The 19895-nt window shown below is 35.5% G+C and overlaps 1 protein-coding gene across 2 annotated transcripts in view; it reads right to left on the bottom strand.

The window, feature by feature from the left end:
* chl1b (cell adhesion molecule L1-like b) overlaps nt 1-18554 on the bottom strand; it is a 97684-nt gene extending 79130 nt beyond the window's left edge. For both annotated transcript variants that reach the window (XM_058779313.1, XM_058779311.1), the window contains exon 1: nt 18328-18554. The gene's annotated coding sequence lies outside the window, so the exon portion shown is untranslated. The remainder of the gene's footprint in view (nt 1-18327) is intronic.
* Between the last annotated feature and the right edge of the window lie 1341 nt (nt 18555-19895).

The following is a 19895-nucleotide window of genomic DNA, read 5'->3' as shown; positions in this document are numbered from 1 at the left end:
AAGGAGCATCCCATAGCCAATAATTCATAGTGCTATGGTCTCCTCAGTCTCAAATGAGCCAGATAAAACTGCAGCGCTTGCAGAAAGGACGCATTATGGTCTCTGGTCCTTTGGTGGCGTTTTAATGATGATGGCTGTAGAGTTTCTACTTCGTGGTAGCCCTGGGATTGCATCCCCCCACTCCTGGCGAACAAGGTTGCTGATTGTGCTGCCTGTCTTAATTCAAACTTTAAGCATGCAGGGAAACAGAAAACTGTCCCTGAATGTCTGTGATGCTACATGCATTGGGCACGTTCTCTCTGCCTGTCTTTTTCGTCTTTGCGTGTTCAGCTAGTATTGATTGGCCTCTAGTTTTTGTGCCACATGAGACAGATTTCATGCCTCTGGTCACTGATGCACTTCACATGATTAAGTATTCTTCTCATTTTGTGAAAGAGAATTGATCAGGCCAGTTAATTGTGCACCCGTTCAATGTTTAACCAATTAGCTGACACATAAAGATCTACTGAATATGGCTTTTTTTGTAATGACAATGGGCAGAAAAAATTATTAATAAATTACACAGTGCCATGTAAAGCTAATATAATAATTAGAGTATATATATGTATTATATATATATATATATATATATATATATATATATATATATGAGGAACTATACTTATGAGGAAAAATAAAATACTTTTAATCATTTTATCACAAAAATCTAAAATAAATAGATAAAAACTAGATTAACTATAAATAGATAAATAAGAATACAGACCGATGGAAAAATAAAGACAAAACACAAATCCATAGTTTATTTCCACACATTTATCAAGGTGATCAAAATGTAAATATTGGCTCAAGACCTCAAGATTAAAGAAAAAGTGTTATAGAAATTATTAAATATACTAAAGAACATAAAGAAATAATATTTTTAATATAAAAAATTGGCAGAAGCTCTTTAGAAGCACCCGTTTTGTAGACAGACTCAAGTACTGCCATTTTGTTATGAACATCTGTTCTCAGAATTAGTCATTTTCCCAATTTTCCCTAAAGATATGATTGTTTTGCGGAAATCACACCGGATCTTGCCAGCTGCATTCTCAAATTCCATTTCCTTTACAGATCCTTTAATACATGTCTATATAAAATAATACAAGGGGGAGGGGTTTCATTTCAGGCAGTGTGAAGAGCAATCATCTTGCCAAGCTTGGGACCTTTATGAATTCCCAGCGTATCTCCTCACACCAGCTGTCTTCCATTGATAACGGCAGGTAGACACGGCTCTTTCAAACCATTATCATTCCCCCTCACAGTCTGTGCAGGGTGGACAAGACCAAGTGGACAAATATGTACGTTCACTAAATAAAAACATGAAAAAAATCTCATCTTGCCCTTTTTTGACACACTCCTTTTTACTTTGTTCTGAACCGCTAGTAGATTTGAGACAAATCCATTTGCAATGCCACATCTCCTTCAGCTTTAGTAGCCTACCAAAGAAACTGTGTATGTGATAATATGTGAAGTGGGGGTTAAAATGGCAACAATCATGCTAGTAATGCATGGAGCGATAACCTTAACACTAAGGTCTTTACACTGATGTGCTAGGTGTTGCTATGCTAATCTGCTAAAGCTGTTGTATCCCAAAATTGTGGTTTTGCTGTACAAACGGATGATATTTGTGTTCAACGGTCTAGTGAAGGTGAAGTCTGTTGTTAGCATTCACTGCTAGGTTTGGTTAAGCTCACCGTATGTCATCCACACATCACAGCACAAAAGCAATTTGGTGACGTGACTCCAATGCTAATACTAAATTACTCACAGCAGTGTACAGCAACAAGACCATTTTCTATTATTTATACTGCAGTCACAAAAGAGGTCATTCTGACTACCACAGCACATACAATAACTATGTTTAAGTCAATGCATAATTTATCATTATAGAGCACTTTCTACATTATTAATAGACTGATACTTATGAATAGAATATCATAAACACAATCACATGCTCTGTGATTTCACACTTGACAAACAGGTTGTTAACCATACCTCAGTTACTGTGCACATTTCATTAAATACATATACAAGTTGAAATTTTAATTTAAAAAAATGAATATTGCTAAAATCAATATCTTCTCTGAGTGAATTATTCAGTCAAATGACCTTTCTGATACACATCTAGAAATGTATTCGTAAATGTGATTGCATCATGGTTTATGCACATCTGCTGACTGATTTATTTTAAAATAATAGTTTCCATATAAATTTAGCAATATTATATGCATATTACTGTTTCCATCCAGCCTTTTTATCCAACACTCCCAAAATAACATAGCATTATGTGAATGGAAATATTGTTATCATTACAGTTTTAAAAAATGTCAAAATGTACTTTATTAACTTAATCTGCCTCTAAAATGATGGTCCTTTCTGGTTATTTATTGTTCTTTCTTTCTTTTTATGTCATATTGCTGCAGTAAAATGGGTTGCAAATGCCAACTAACATTAATTTTAATGGATTTTTTGGTTGCAAATTGGAATACTCAAAATGTTTCAAGAATATTGAAGTTCCTTCAGAATGCCTTTGATGGAAAGCAAGCAGAAGTGCATCTATTCCAAATTAGCCTGGTTGAGAAAGTTACTAACAAGACCATAACAGCGTAGCTTCTGTTTGAAGACACAATTCAAATAAAAGGCCACTTGGGTCCAGCAAAGGATGTTCATGTCAAGTGAGAGGAATGCTGAGCACTTGGGAGTGAATGGAGAAGAGCTTGCCCAAGTGCCCTTTATAGGGTGGCATAAAAGACTTAGTGGAATGTGAGTTTTAATGGATGAGCTGGCACACCGGAGCTCAAAGCCTCTCATGCCACAGGTGGAGGGAGGGGGACATGGGAGCGGGATTGTTTTTCTATCTTTGTCCAAACAAAAAGTGACATTATATATGGTGCCGTTGTATTACGGTAATGAGATTAGATACGGATCAGCGGGAGATGAACATGAGTATGTTCCCTCACTCTCCTTATGCCTTCCACTTCCAATCTCTCCCTCTTTATTTCTTTATTTTTAGTTGGTGACCACTGTGGATGACTGTATGATGGCATGTTGATCATGGAAGTCTTAAAAAGAAAATTCTTACATTATTTAATCAACCTATTTCACCCAAATCCATGGACTTAGTTTTTTTTTTTTCTGTAGAACACAACAGGTCACTCTTTACATGTAATTAAAATTGACTAGACTATTCAAACTTCAAAAAATGAAGCAAAAGCTGCGCAAATTCATCTTGCTACATTCAAAATCTTCTAAAGCCATGAGATTAAAAGGAGAAAGAAAAAAAACATCTTAAAATCATTTACATCTGCTCTATTTCTCTATAAGTATGTTCATGAGAGAGGTAGCAATGTATAATTTGTGAACTAATTATTCTTTGAGTTCTTGAACAAAGTTCTTGAGTTGAGTTCTTGAACAAATGATTCAATTCACAAAATGATTCAGTCTGCACAATTCTTTCAGGAAACCTGACTAATCTGGTTAGTACTTCTGAATCACTCAATGATCCGATTACAGTGGTTAACAGCTGGAAGAGAAGATTATCAGTGAATAATGATGCAAATTTCAGACAGTATATCACACAAATTTATCATATGACTTCAAAAAACTTAAAACTATAAATTTTAGGTAATTTTATGGAGATTTTGCATCCTTTTTAGAAGCTGAATAGCTCCGGTTCCTATTTTATACACTTAGAAAAAAGTGACTGGCACAGTTTCCACACAGAAAAAAAAAAGATTGGTGTAGGATGGACAATTTTTACTCAGAAATTGCTACTATATTTCATAAATAATTAAAAAACAGCAACACACTTAAAGCTGAAGTCCGTAACGTTTGCTTAAAAATTATCCGAAATCAATATCTGAGAAAGTACATAACCAGCCAGTGTTCAAAACTATCGCCTCACTTTAGCCCGATTCACAATGTTTATCTTATAATAATGTTTTCTAATTTGAGTGGTACGGGTAGGTTTTCGCGGGAAATTCGAGCATGGCACTGCGTCATTACGTCACGTCTGTAAACATAAAGAAGTTGTCCCAGCTAGTAGGCTATCACATGTGAGGATCCTGCAGGAGATGTATCATTTATAGCCTTTTCTCACAGCAGCTAGAATAATTAAATGTATCATTTTGATAGTGGATCGTAATCCAGAAAGGATTATGTGTTTATAAAACACATGTGAATGAAATGAAAGTATATTCCAGTTTTAAATATGCTTCCGATTACAGATAGCCTGGGATTACACACAATTTGTATTTTAAAGAAAACCAGTTCGAAGGTAGCATAATTTGCTTTTTGGGTTAAAATAATTTCTTAAGAAATTCGAATGGCATGACAATTAGATTACACTACAGAAATTGAAATCTACGTGCTAATATACACTATACTCAATGCTACAAGCAATGCTGATGTTGTTAACATGAATAATTTGAGAATAAAGTATAACAATAATAATAATTTGCATGGTTTGATGTGATATGAGCTAACCGATCTTTAGATTTAATCACCATTGGTAGCGAGATATTTTAATGCTTTTTTCCTCAGTTGGTCAAAACAAATGTGGCAGACTTATTTCTTACTTGTTCAAATGGCATTATACGGTGAAAATTCTTATTTGGGTCATATATTCCAAGGCGTAAGCTAGAATCTGTGATTTCGAAGTAGGCTACAGTAAATATCCACACCGGTGCGGTGACTGACTGCCACACTTACTCTTCAGAACATTAGATTTATCTGCCCTGAAGCCGTGCTGACTCACAACCCCAAGCATTAAGATAATTCTGCACACGGCTGCAGTTCCAGGTTTTCAAACAGAGATGGCGACAAAGAGGCAAAAGTTATGGACTGCAGCTTTAATTAAACATGAAATTGTTGTATTTTTTTTTTTTTTTTTACTTTGAAAAATCATTTTTGTAGGGCAGAATTTTTGTTTTCCTATTAGGGTTGCATAGAAGAAAGGGTTACACTTTATATTAGGTGGCCTTAACTACTATGTACTTACATCAACAAATAAGTGCAATGTACTTATTGTGTTCATATTGTATTGCAAAACATTACAGAAATTAATTACAGATGTAAGTACATATAGGTATTTTTAAAAATATAAGTACAATGTAAAAACATGTATGTACAATAAGTGCCTTGTATCAAATTATTAATTTAAATGTAAGTACATAGTAGTTAAGGCCACCTAATATAAAGTCGGACCGAAGAAAGAAAGTCATATGGATTAGAAGCAACATGAGGGTGAATAAAAGATGAAAGAATTATCATTTTTGCCAAAACTGCTTTGAAAATTAAAAGCAGCTCTTATCAACTCTATTGAACAATACTTGAATTCTGCACTGCATGAATTCTCTCTCATGGTACCAGCCAGATGAAACAGTGTTCCTCTTCTTTCTGTTGCGTGCACGTGTGGAGAAACGGTGTATTTACGCCACAGGCACCTCACACACTAGTAGTTCTATCAAGGGTCCCATGTGACACAGGTTGCCCATAGTAACCGGTTTAGCTGCAGTCAATGGAAAATAATACATTAAAGAGTAGTGAAAACAACTTCAAACACAGCAGTCTTGAAAGATTCAGTTAGTGAATGTAATGAATCAGATACAAACCGCTCGGGGCTGTTATTGCACAGCAGAGCTCAACGTGTCAATCATAGCTGATGGCCTGTGAAAGCGTAGGCAGGTCTTTTTTTGATTCTCGACCCCATTTGTATGATGGACAGCCCCGTCGTCCAATTACCACCACACGCTGCCAGATCACCACAAGGGTCGCATTTAACAGACCTCGGGTGTAGGAAGAACACCTGCATCGTGCAATTTACCACTGGGTTTGTTGACAGTTCTGGATCTGTGACATTTCTAAATGAGGGGGGTTCAGATAACCTTTGCTGAACATTTGAAACATACACTATACGACAGGCAGAAATTGGTTTGTAATTATGGAAAAAGAAAAGAAAAACTATTTTGTAAATATATAAATAATTAAAATATAAATCGACTGTTACAATGATGCTTGTCAGTGACACAAAAGACCTTTTTTTGATCTGAACAATCTATGCAAATGATGTTGACGAAATGCCTAACGGATATTGTTATGCTGTCATACGCATTTAGCCCAACACAAAGCCTCTCTATGCATGTAGACACATGAGCATATAGAAAAAGACTGTGTTGAAAGCTAACATAACTGTTCTCCTCAAACATCGTTAGTGGGAAAGAAGTGTGCAAAACTGCTTTGTTCGTGTCTCTTCTCATCCATGTCAACCCGTACAATGACTGACAAAGAAGTGAAACCACTTTGGCAGCCATATTTGAGGTGAGTCATATAACAGCAGGTCTCTGAGGGGCTTCGGCGCAGACAGTAACGCATCTGCGCTCGCTTTCCCAGCTAGATGCTAATTAGGAGAGTGCGGAAACCTGCGTAAGACACAGGTAATGGGTAGACAGCTAAAGCTTATAAGAAAAAGAGAAAATGAACTGCAGAATGGCAAAAAAAAAGGATCAGTATACACTAATTAGGGTTAATTGTGAGATGTTTTGCTTGAAATTCTTTTGTCAAGGACAGTCCGTAATGAAAACCAATTATAGCTATCTTTTTTGTCATTCTCTTGGCCTGAGAGTGATAAAGAACCAGTTAGTATTCTATACATTTCTTAAAATAACCATACAAACATGATCTTTCACACTTAAATCTGACTGCTAAGGGGTATTCACACAACGCTGAACACAACAGCTGAGTAGCTACTACTAGCCTACTAGTAAACAACATAACAACAAACAAGGCTTGGCACTCAGCATGCCATAGTTTCTGCTTTTAAGCAACTTATTTTATTGCCATGGTGTCTGATAATAGTTCAAATATATCCTCATTCTAAAGTAGGACAATCGTTTCCCATGATACATAACATTAAATGTAACTCTGAACTGTTTTTACCATTTGACGTCTCTTGAGCCAAAACAGTCTGAAGTATCTTGAGATTTTCTGCAGAATGTATAAATAAAATTTACTGTTTCTGTAGCCTTCAAATTTTTCACATTTGTAGCCAACACACTTCAAAGTCATTTTACAAAAGAACAACATAAAAGTAAAATTTTGCATGTAAACATTAAGCCCATTTCTGCCACATAATTAAAAAAAATAAATAAATCATGCTATGATAAATCATCATGATGATATACTGAGTAATAATTATGAGACAAAAAGTTAAAAAAATATGACACAAGGCAAAATCATGAGATGAAATCATAATTTCAAAATTATTGTACCAAATGTATTACCATTTTTTTCCCTGTGATACTATATTTCTAAAAACACACACAAAAAAAGAAACTAAACCTGTGTCTCCTGCTTCTGCTTACATCAATCTGAATCCTATGAAAGCACTACTAGCAACTGTACAGTCATGTCAAACGTGAACATCTTGTATCAGTACACTTTGTTTGTACTACTCTAAAGCATTCTGCTGTTGTACCTGCATGTCTGTAATTAGCTAAAACAATTAAACTGAAAGTAACATCACTTATGCTCTGTTTTCTGGTACTTTATGTACCTAAATCTGCCATGTAGCAATTGCCACTATAAGCATAGTGATTACATTTCTTCAAATAAAGTCTAAACTGAATGCCATCCCCTCCTGAGTTCTGCAATAATGACATTTGAAATAAGGTAACTGCAGCAGGGTTTAAGTTTTTGAGATATATATTTACTGTACATGCTTTTGTTCAAGTGCATAAAAATATATATTTTATCAGTTTGTGTATTAAAATCAAGCTATAGCACCAGTTGAGCAACAGGAATGGGATGTAGGAAACTAAAGCAATAACAGCATTTTTCATCACAATTAACTGCAAGCAAAAGCTTGTTACCCAAGTAACTCAAGAACCCAGTTTCCTTATTTCCCAAGGCTTCCCAAATTAGCGAACAATCACCCATATGGGAACTAACAGCACATCTGTATTCCCTCTAAATACAAAGATAAATTGAACAAATTGGAATCTGTCTTGAATTTAGGGGATTTCACAGGGACCTGCAGAAGAAATTGTAATGAGGTCACAGGGCTGTGGGCTCTCAGAGGGGTCAGAAAGGGACATGGGGTTTTGGTCCCAGAATGCAGTGTTGAATTATTGGTTTGGCAGTGTTCTTGTACAACAGTTGCTGTTCCTGCAGGATGTGAACATTGAGATCTTGAATATCGCTGTGCTTCTGGCCCTAAGCACGATTAGGTGCGCACAGTGCCAAGGACAGACACAAAGATTGTCTTATCCTTCCGCAAACTCTTTGTCAGAGATTAAACGGTGTCCTAACAGGGAGGAACACAGTAAATTTCCAGAGAAATTTGTCACATAATGAATGCCTTTTAATCACGATTCTATTGCTGTATTATGAAATTATTCGAATTGAGGTTTCAAACAGGATGTTGAATTGCAATTCAAAATTAAATGTAAAAAAATTGTAATTAAAAGAAATTCTTATAACTGCAATTAACTAGAAAAAGCTAGGTTTTTTTTTTTTTTTTACAAAACAAAGCCTTGTTTGAAAGTTGTTGTTTTCTTTTAGCTTTCAAATTTGAATGTTTATAGACAGAAGCATAAACATTAGACGTACAGAACAACAGACAGACAGAGCAGTAGCTAGCTAGATAGATAGATATCGATAAAATGTTCTGGTTGGTTGGTTAAAAACACAAATTTACATTCAAGATAATGCTTTTATGGCTTTATTGAGATGCATTTAGTTTCATCATGTTTTGAAGACTGATGCAAGTTCTTCTCACATCTACAATGAGTGTTTGCCGAATGACTCAAATGTAATTATTTAGATAATTTAACTAGCTAATTCGATTAGCGCTGGGTTAAATCCAATTACATTTCCACACAAACTCTGGCCATATGTTGAGATTTGTGCAACACTTCACGTATAAAAGGCTGAATCTAATTACCTTAAGACGCTTTGCTTTGCAACAGTGTCTTTAAGGTTTAAGTGCACATTGAGAGACTGACAGAGACTGAAGTTCATTTTGCGAGCCATTTATTATGCCTTCCATGCTTCTTTCTAATCAATGCTCATCAACCCTCTGATGCCCGGCTAATAGCGCTTTACTGCTCTTAGCTAGTAAACATCTTCTCTCTATGCAGGGCACGCACATATATTAGCAGTATGTGCGTTGTGTTTTTTTTTTGCATTTGCGTGTCTCTTTGTAACACCTTCAATGTAATGGGTCCCAATGGGGGTGTTATATATGGGTCTCACACTCTGTCATTCTGATAGACATGGTTTCCAAGTTGGATATACTGTATAGAGAGGCTTGTTAAGACCATAGCGCATGCTAAACAAATTGAAGTGGGCATTAGAGAAGGCAGAAATGGCTTCATTCACATGGGGACTGCACCTGCTGGTCTTGTTTTTGTTTATGTGTGCGCATATGGAGTTCATACCCATTAGAACTGATTTACAATGTGATGCAAGACAAGCTGAAGTCCTTAGCTCTGGCATGAAGGTTGACCTCAGACAATAAAACAAGTTAATGACCCACAAGCCCTTGCTAAATTATTTAGCTTAGTTTTGGCTGCTTTGTCGATTTAAATCCTAGCAGTCATGCTTAAAGGGATAATTCTTTAAAAAAATTATATTTTCATAATTTCACCCTTGTGTTATTCTATACCTGTATTACTTTCTTTCTTCCTTGTGATACAAAAGAAAAAAGTTTTATGGAAGAAAACAGCATGAACGATTATAGTGAATAGTAAACATAGCTGTCAAGCAAGAGTCAGTCAATAATTACTTTTTTATATTTACTTAAAAAGCTATCCTTTAGCTTTAGAAGACTTATAATATAGATCCTGAGTTGTACCGACTGCTTTTATGGTGCTTTTTTTGTTCATTTTGGAGATTGACAGCTCCTGTGTTGCAACAGCCTTTCTTAAAATTCAAATAACTGAAAACAATAACGAGTTTCCATTGAAATAGAGTGTATAAATAAACATGAAATAAAATAATTTGTATATTTAAATGTACATAATAAAAAAAAGAAATACAATTAATTAAGGTCCATAAAAATACTTTCATAAATACATGCACATACACACAAAAAAAAATAATAATAATAACTTGTGGTGTAGAATTGTGGATTTTTTTTCTTAGAAATTGCTAGTAAATTTAACAAATAATTACAAAGAAATGGCAAGTAACACGTTGAATTAAATGTGAAAGCTTGAAAAAAAAAATTACTTTTTCTGCTATCCATTTATTTTTACGGGCATTTCTGTTAACCCTACAACACAACGCAATGAAGTGCAAAATTTTAACCTGTAAAAAAAATCAGTATTGTATTACTTTGTACTTTGTTCTCTATTTTTATGGATTTATTAAAAAGTATTTATTTCTCCATACTCCAATAATCTTTTTTTTCTATAACTTTGAAAAATGATTACATTGTAGTTTATTCATGGAGCTATGTTTCATCTAAGCACACTCAAATAATTAGTAGTGCATACATTTTTACTTAGTGCTCATTTTATTTTAACTTACGAATACTATTTACAATGACACTAGGTGTAAACTTTAACTTTTAACATGCAGCCATCCCCAGGTTCTTATCTGGTGTCATTATGGTAAAAGAACAGCGTGAATGATCTTCAAAACATCTCTATTTGTGTTCCACAGAAGAAAAAAATTCCATACAGGTTTGGAAGAACATGACAGAATTTTCATTTTGGGGTGATCTATCCATTTAAATTTATAAAGGAGCTTGTTAACGCAAGAGCTAAATGTTTCTTCATTAAAGGTCTTTTTGCAGGTCCTGTGACTGGTACATCCTTGTTTACATAGTGAGAGGGACAAACTGGCGCAAAAGCAGACCTCTGCATGTTTCATATCACGTCCCCGGACACAATGAGCCTTTTCACTGCCATGAACTTTTAGGTCCCCATGGCTGTCACATCTATCCTCCTTCATCCTTTCTTTCTAGCATCCTTTCTTTCCCTCCACTCCATCTTTGCAGTGCCTTTCCAGGCTTGCCCATACCCTGAAACACAACCTCCTTTATGAGAACCCCAGGGACAAAGATGTCGCTATTCCATAAGCGGTCAAAGCCCATTCGTCATTTTATAATTTTTTGTTTTTATTTATATAATCTGCTCTCTTCACAGTTTGGGTCTTGCTGGTTTGAATAATGGCTCGTATAAATTCCATCAGTGTCACATGCTTTGCGTTTCATATCTCTATCACAGGGAACATTATATTGTAGACATCATAAGCATGCTATATTTCACATCATGTTATGGGACATATACTAGCATGATTTTTTAATGCGGCACCCTGCGGTGCAGTACGAGATCTGTCTTGAAAAGTTCAGAATCGTATCTCCTGTTGTTTAACTGATATGTCCTGCCTCATGAATAAGATTTAAAGTGCATCTGTGGAAGTGGAGATTTGTGAAAGAGATAGGACCATTAATCACAACTCTAACCACAGGCATGCTGGGGGATGGGCACCTGCAGGAAATGTTGCCGCTGGCGTTTGCCTCACAGCCCTGTGCAACAATGTGATGTTTTATTTTTAAAAAGATGCTGATCTTTCAACTTCCTATATCCAAGCTAACTTGATAAGGTCACACATGAATAAGAATGCAAAGGCAAGACATTAATAAGAAGCTATTGCCTTTTTCGTTACCTTTATTCATTCACTCTCTTTTTTTTTAACTTGACTCAAATTATACTGTTGAGAGGTATGGTTGGTAAACCACATAAAAAATAATAGTAAAAAAAAAAAAAAAAATTTGAAATCAGTAATAAATTCTTACTGTGAGATATATATTTACACTAGGAGCTAAAAATCACAATTGCTAGATATAAAGTGGAAATTACAAGAAACATACTTGTGACATGTGTCTGAATGAAATGGGATCTTCAGATTTAAAAAAAAAAAAAAAAAGTATATCTACAGGGACACTATCTATCGAGAATTGACTGGATATTAGTGAATAATGGGCATTCCACACTAGAATAAATAAAGAAACAGCCATAAAAAATAGCTATACAAAATAAAATAAAATTTATAAGTAAAATAAAATAAGTTATGTGGTAAACATAACTTGACAATACTTGAATGATTTGTTGTACAACATACACTGCACACACTCACACTCAAAAATTCTTATGTAGTAACTGCTTCAATATTTACATTTTTAGTATAGGTGTGCGTAATTTACAAAACATTCAAGTATTGTCAGTTTATATTTTCCACAGACCTTGTTTTACTCATAAATTGAAAAAGCCCATTATAAAAACCCATAGGAAAATCTTGAGGGAACCTATGGCGAATTAGTCTTCTGGGTTTTGACATCATGGCTACAGCACTCTATTTCGATTTTGGCTAGCATTAATGTAAAAAAAAAAAGAAAAAAGAATTGTTACATTTTGAAAATTATGATTATAGGCTTTTATAACTAATAAAAGATGATTATGTTAAATTATGATTATACGTGCACAATAAGACCAGGAATGTGCATTAAAGAGAATTAAACAGGGTCGATTATAATTTTATGTTGACTTCAAACTAAAAAGAATGATGCTTCTCTGAAATACAGTCTGTGCGCAGCAGATATTATATTACCTCAAATACACAAACAGCCAAAGGGCATTTTCTCACAGTCATAAAAAACTGTTAACTCCAATAGTTAATGATCCAGTGCTTCAAGATCCCCAAATAATACTGAATGATCAAACAACATCTAACGCTAGATGAATCGTACAGAAACTGTGCTTTCCTACTGCCTTAGGCATTTGCGAAATGTTTAGGCCTGGTTTTCTCCCTGCTTTCTGTTTGCCTCTTGGGAAAGGATGGATAAAGGGAACCCTGAACATGTCTGATAAAACTGACCTCCTTTTCAGGTTTGTCCTTCAGTATTACCTCATCATATTAATTCTCCTTTTGGTGTAACTGATGACGGTGACTGAGCAACTCCAATGACAACCAGCCTGTTAAATAAGGTATAGGGGAGAATCTCCATCACTATAATCACCAAATCTTTACTACGGCTACCGTTACTCCCCTCCCCCAATGCTGAACAGACAAAATTGATCTATTTCACCCCCACATTCAAAACCACAGAATACACAGGCTACACACAAACACCCAGGCGAAAATAATTTACTAAACAAATAAGTGGATCTCAGAGATAGTGGCTTCAAGCTAGTAATCATGAACAATAGTTTCTATAGGTGCTGCCACTGTGAGGAATATCTTCAGAATTGACAACTGAAGCTTATATTGTAATTTCATTCCACATAGAAAACGGCCCAAATGTGTTAAGGGCCCATGTGTGGCCCTTGTCTTTAATCCAGTTCTGGGCCACTTCAGGGCCATAATTTTTACGGTACTTGGGCCGAGGGAAAAGTGATTGTGTGGCCTGGAGCTGGGCCAGAAAATATTTGCTATGTGGGATGTAATAGAAAACCTTAAGCAAAGGCTTAAGTATAGCATAGGTCCAAGGTGTTCTAATTGACCTATCGGTATGCCCCTCCCCTAGAATGTTGATGAGCCAATAGCAGTCGAGTATCAGTTGCACGGGGACCGGAACTCGGACATCTTTAGGTTTCAGCGCTATAGAAAAGCATTGGAAGATCGCGAGTTCTCGTCGGTTTTGTGGTGATTGTGCCGCAAAAATGGTAAAACGATGTGCCTGGGGTACTTGTAATACTGATTCGAGATATCCGGAGAGGATGGGCAATGGAATTTATTTTATTACATTTCCTGAATCCAAACAAAACAGCAAAATGTCCCCAAGTATTCACCCCAATACAAATGAAGACAAAAACGTTCGTTTTCTGGTTGTCATGCACTCATTAAGTTACAGTTTTCATCTGCTCAAACAGAACGTTAATGTTATCTTGTGCTTTAGCAAGGTATCTCTGGCTAAAACTAGCTAACGGTAAAGTTAGTGATGCTAACGTACAAACCTAAATAGCGGACTGTTCTCGCGTCTTGTACAGTGTAGGTCAAAAACACACAAACGTAGATCTACATTTCAGTGCCTCTCCATATTAAACTGGTTAAATGTACATTAATTTAATCGTAGCCTGCAATACATGAACAGTGTTGATCGTGCATGTTGACATCCGCGATCGTGATGACTGACCGTAATATGAGACTTCTCCCGCTTACATTGTAATCTTGTAAACCCTCGCTTCGAGTTACCCACCAGATTTATTTTTAAATATTTTATAAATCCCTCCATGGAATATTTAATTCCCATTTGGTGGCCTTCTGTGTCCAAAATTGTGCAAAAACATTGTGGGACAAGGTAGCTGTCATTGAAAGACAGTGAGCAACTCCGTTTGTTTGTCCGAGGGAGCAACAGTAACTAAGGGGGGCGGGGCTTACCGATAGGTCAATTATGAAAGGGATAGTTCACAAAAATGTTTTTATTCAGTCACAATTTATGACCCTGATGTTGTTTCAAACCTGTAAGACTTTCTCTTTTCTGCTGATAAACCAAATTCTGAAGTACAAAAAAGCACTATAATTAAATATATAGAATACAGGATATTATAATATTATTACAAAAATGCATTGTTAATTTTATATAAAATATTAAAAATATGTAGTAATGCCATTATAAAATGGAAAAAAATAAAAAATATTATTTATGAAATTTAATAAAGTTATTTTATATATATAGTGAATAAATATTTACATTTGGTTATGTTTCCACACACAAAGCTATGTCATAAATTTAAAACAGTGTGCATATGTCATTCAGAGTTTTTTGTACTTTTTTGGAGATTCCACTATATGCTCAAAGCCATACAGGTTTATTCTTGAGGATAAATAAGTAATGACAGAATGTTAATTTTTGGACTGAACTATTCTTTTGAAGCGATTTGTATGTTTAGCTTAACAACAATACTCTCTAACTTAGTCCTTGAGAAAAATGATTTAGAACTGATACTGTGTTTGTTACCAAACCAAATCCAGTTTGCAAAGTTTGAAAATATCAACTCTGTGACATTTCCAGTAATGTTACATTTGCAAACCAGACTAAAAAGCTCATTCTGAATAACTTTTCCTCCCTCTCACATTCCCTTTCACACGGATATACTTCATATCTGCAATTCTTTTCAGGCATGCCACCCTCATTCATTTATTTATTTATTTGGTGTCGTTCTGCTTTAGAAAACTTTGGCGCCTGCATTAAGCTCGCATGAAAATGAAAAGCGAGATGCAGCATATTTTGTAGCTTAGGGCGCAGGTGTTCCTCAATTGAATTTGTATGTCTGAGTGAATATGGCTTCACACATGGAGATGAGAGGCCTTGCTGTAGGTTTCATCTCTGCCTGCGATGGTTCGAATCCACAGTGAAAATCAGTTAGCCTACACTGCGTTCGGCCACAGAGGTTATCTCCCACACAAAATGAAATCTGGATTGTTTTTGCAACCTTTGAATAAGATAAAAGTATTTCATGAATAAGAAAAAGGTCTTATCACACATCGATATACAGTGATCCTCAAAGAGTATAAAGAACTAGATTTCTGGTGCTTGACTGCAAGACCCGCTAGCATGAAACTAGGGTGTTGTGGGAGGTTCCTATGCAATCGCTGGGGTGTTCTGGTCCCTAGAAATGCTTAAGTACCTTCTTCTCTAGTCATTTTATCATCTGCCACGTTAAATCATAAATCTGAATGTTTAGAAAACAGCACACCTCTCCTCAACAAGCGACATTACTTGATCCTCACATAAACTGTACACATAGAAAATCATTTTGTTGGATGGCAGACATCTGGTGGCGTTCTGCATTGTTCTATTTGTGGACTGTTGGTGAGAGGAATTTGCCCTAGTTTCCTCACAGTGGCCTCAATTGGCAGAATTTGGCAAATAAATAGCCATTGTGCCATGAAAGAACTCCAGTTAAAACTTATATAAGACATTATGAACATAAAACGTAACAACAGTTCCAATAAAATTTTAATTGCTTAAATGGGTATGTTAGTTCTTGGTCATCAAATCCAAAAAGAAACATCACCCATTGGTTTGAAAGGTGGATAACGTTCATTAGAACTTCTCATGAGCTCTGAAGCCTTCAACCTTATTACTATAAAATGCACTGAACTTTGCTATTGTAAAATATATTTCATATAATGAATCATAATGCTTTCAAACTATGTGCAGGCCTAATGATTTATAATTTCGCAGTTAAATCACCCAGTAAATAAACACACGAATGTATGACCCAACCCAATTTATCAAGTTAACTGTTGCATAATAATGATAATAAGCCCTACTGGATATCATACATAAGCAAGATTTGAATTTGAAATAAATGAAGCCTATTGTTCCTGGAAGTGGGATTTTAAAAACGTTTAATAGAAAACCAGCAATCTTTGATGTTCTCACAAGCTCAGATGAGCACAATGTTCATTCCTCTGCCACCACTCATTAGTAGCAAATCGCACCCACTGTCTCAGTGGAGGAACATCCAACTCATTTCTTATCTGGTTTTTCCACACTTTTTACTGTGGACCGAAGAAGAGACCAATCATCGTGCTAATTCATCCTCCCGAATTCACTCGTGAAGTCTCAAAGCACGCGAGGCTGCCTTCTGTCTCTAATGCGACTTTAATTGTTTTCATTACAGTAGAGTAACTTATCTTGCTGTCATGACACAGATTTAGAAAGAATCTGATTTTCATAATAGGCAGAAAGGCTTCATAATCACATCAAAATTCAACTCTGAGGGCTGCATTCAATATGTTTTACATTAAAGAGTCTACTTGAGGAGTTCACAAAGCCTACGTGTTATGTAAATGGATTCTGTGTAACTAAACTCTTAAAATGAAAGTTTCTTCAATGGTTTTTGATGTTTCATCAGGCTATAAGTTCTTTCAATCAACATATTAGTTTCTGTGTTCTTGAAAATACCAATACATCAGGGTTTTCTCAAAGGAAGAAAAGGTAGTATTGCCTTCTCTAAAATAATCTGATAAGAATGGATAACCAATGGATAAAGTTTAGGGATACAAGTGAAAAGTTACGAGAGAGGATTGGTTATTAATCACACCGTCAGCTTAATAATACCTGCCTATGATGTTCATAAAAGATGTGCATATCAGCCTGAAACTGGTCAAAATAGACAAAGAAAACAATTTACCCACACAGACATCTTCACTTTTGGTCACATCTGAATCAAAATTGATCTGAAATTACTCAATATATAAACGGCATCCACCTGCAGAGGGTTTGATGACTATTCACTCAAAAAGCTGACTGCTTTATAATATAATGTAATATAAATGTTATTTCATAACCTGTTTCATTAACCTGGAAACCATTTCACCATCAAATGAAACATGAATTTAAAAAACCTCCATCAATGCAAGAATGGGACTTTGCCTCCTCGTTTCAAAAGCTCACCATATGCCACTGCAATACATACTGTAGATGATTTTCTCAACTAGAGAATAGAAAATACACTGTGGAACTTCACCAGCTTGCTCTAACACCCTTTTTCCTTTTAACCGAAATGTTTATTTTAAGACCATATAGCCTGGGGTTCAGAGAGAACCCAAGAGCAAGCCAAGCACTCCAAAAACACAAGAGATCAATCCTGTAGAGGAAAATTAGCATCTATTCAAGATTGGTAAGGATGTCAAGGGCTACCAAGGGCATGTTTTCAAAAGCACAATATGCTTAAAGCACCACAAGTGCAATGCAAGTACCACATGTGCTGCATAGAAAGAACTGCAAGCCAGCATCAATTTTAGATTCACAGACTGTACTACATCAGACTGAACAGAACGCCACTGATACACTATTATGCTATAAACCAAGAGAAAAAGAGTTGCAAATCTAACACCTTCATTCTCTATACATCTGTATGGCTCAAGCAAAAAGCAATGCAATTTACAATATGCATATGGCCACTTAAATCCATCTTTAATTTCACATGATGCAGTTCTGACTACAATACCTACACTTAAACGATGCCAGATACATTCAAACATAGTTCTGTCTCCATATTTGAATCATCTAAACAGCCTTAATATCCGTGAAAGCACACAGTATGTCAAAAAAGACTAACAGTAGGGTTTCCTATCACAGCTGGACTCCAGAGCAAGAACGCTACTCATCGGAATAGGAAATAACCGGATTTGATTTCACCTGTCAGATGCGCTTTACTATAACTCTCATACATCCCATAACAGGTTTTCAAAGTGTTAAAACACGCGTATCTTATGACATATCGAGGATAAAAACCTCTCCTCGCCAAAAAATAAAGAATTGCTTACCTTTCGCAGTAGTTTGTGTGCGAAGTGCGCAGAGCTCGAGCTGTTAGTCAGCGCTAGACAGCGGAATGTCTCGAGCGATGATGCTTTCCCTTCAGTGGTGCGTTTCTCTTACAAACACGTTCAGTGAAAGGCTGAACGCAGTCAATAGCTTTTACAAATCCATGGCAACCGAGAAAACCCTCCACAACTTCGCTACACTGTGACCGGGGTTAACACACCCCCTTCCTCAATGACAGTGACTCTACCTCGCCGACAATATGCCAATTGACTATGAATTTCTTAGAAGACTTAGGGGTATTAATAGTGCACTGAATCACTGTATAATGCTCCTCTTTCGTCACTTTTGTGTTAAACGGGTAATACAGTTCTAATATGTATAAATATATAAACTTTTATGGAATCAAATGGGCATAAAACATAACTTAAAATACTGTTCCTTTAAAAAACAAATAATAATAATAATAAAAACAATCAAACAAACACAACAGTTTTTTTGGTCTTACCAATTGGCCAGTTGGTTGGCTGGTTTTAGAGGGACTTTTCAGGCTGGGAGTGCCTGAAGACCAGCTTGACCAAGCTGGGAGACCTGCTTAAACCAGCTAAGACCAGCAGAGTCAAAATACTGTTATGTTAATGGAAAGGACTTAAAAAAAAAAATGCCCCTGTTGTGTTTTCAGCACCTTAGACAGCAGCACAATTGGTGGCTTCTGGATTATGTCTAGTGGGCCTAAACATTTACAGACACTATATTGTCATGGAAATATGCACTATAGTGACCATGGGTTTAAGGTTATATACAGTGAAGAAAGTCCCAAAAAGGACAATTAAAATGCTACATTTCATTTGCATTACATAAAATATTGAACCAAGTGGCATTTATAAAGAAAGATAACACAAGAACACTTATTGTATCTATCTGAATTTTAAATTATTATATTTCAACAACAAATTGGAGCAGAAACATAATGCTAAAACTGCCTTATATGTGATTTACATGTTTGCATATATACTGTGTGTGTGTGTGTGTATGTATATATATATATATATATATATATATATATATATATATTCATTTGAGTGTTGATTATTATATCTAAAAAAATAATAATTTAATTTAATTTGTTTTTGTTAATTGTTACCTTTAATATCATGGTAATGCACAACTGCCAAAATTATTTTGTAAAAACTACATTTTCTTTTTTTTTTTACATTGTATCTGTCTATCTATCTATCTATCTATACAAAATAGATATTAAATGTCTAAAATGGGCCACTGTAGTAATATCTATAAACAGTTTACATTGCCAAGACTGGTGTTGACAGTTTTTGTCAGTTATACCCCTATTTGAACCCATTTAGTTGAGTTTATTTATTATAGCCAGCACATCAGAATTAACAGAGGAAATTCATACCTGCTAAACTGGTAAACGAGTGCCTAGCTCATTCTGGTGGATCCCCTCAAAGGCAGCAAATGACCAGCGAAAATCTAAACTAATCTAATTTGGGCCGATCTAATCTAATTGAGAGGCTTACAAGATCATAGATTCACCCAGCACAAAATGTAATTG

Source organism: Onychostoma macrolepis, chromosome 06, assembly GCF_012432095.1.
Source record: "Onychostoma macrolepis isolate SWU-2019 chromosome 06, ASM1243209v1, whole genome shotgun sequence".
NCBI lineage: Eukaryota > Metazoa > Chordata > Actinopteri > Cypriniformes > Cyprinidae > Onychostoma > Onychostoma macrolepis.
This window is presented reverse-complemented; position numbering and strand designations above follow the sequence as displayed.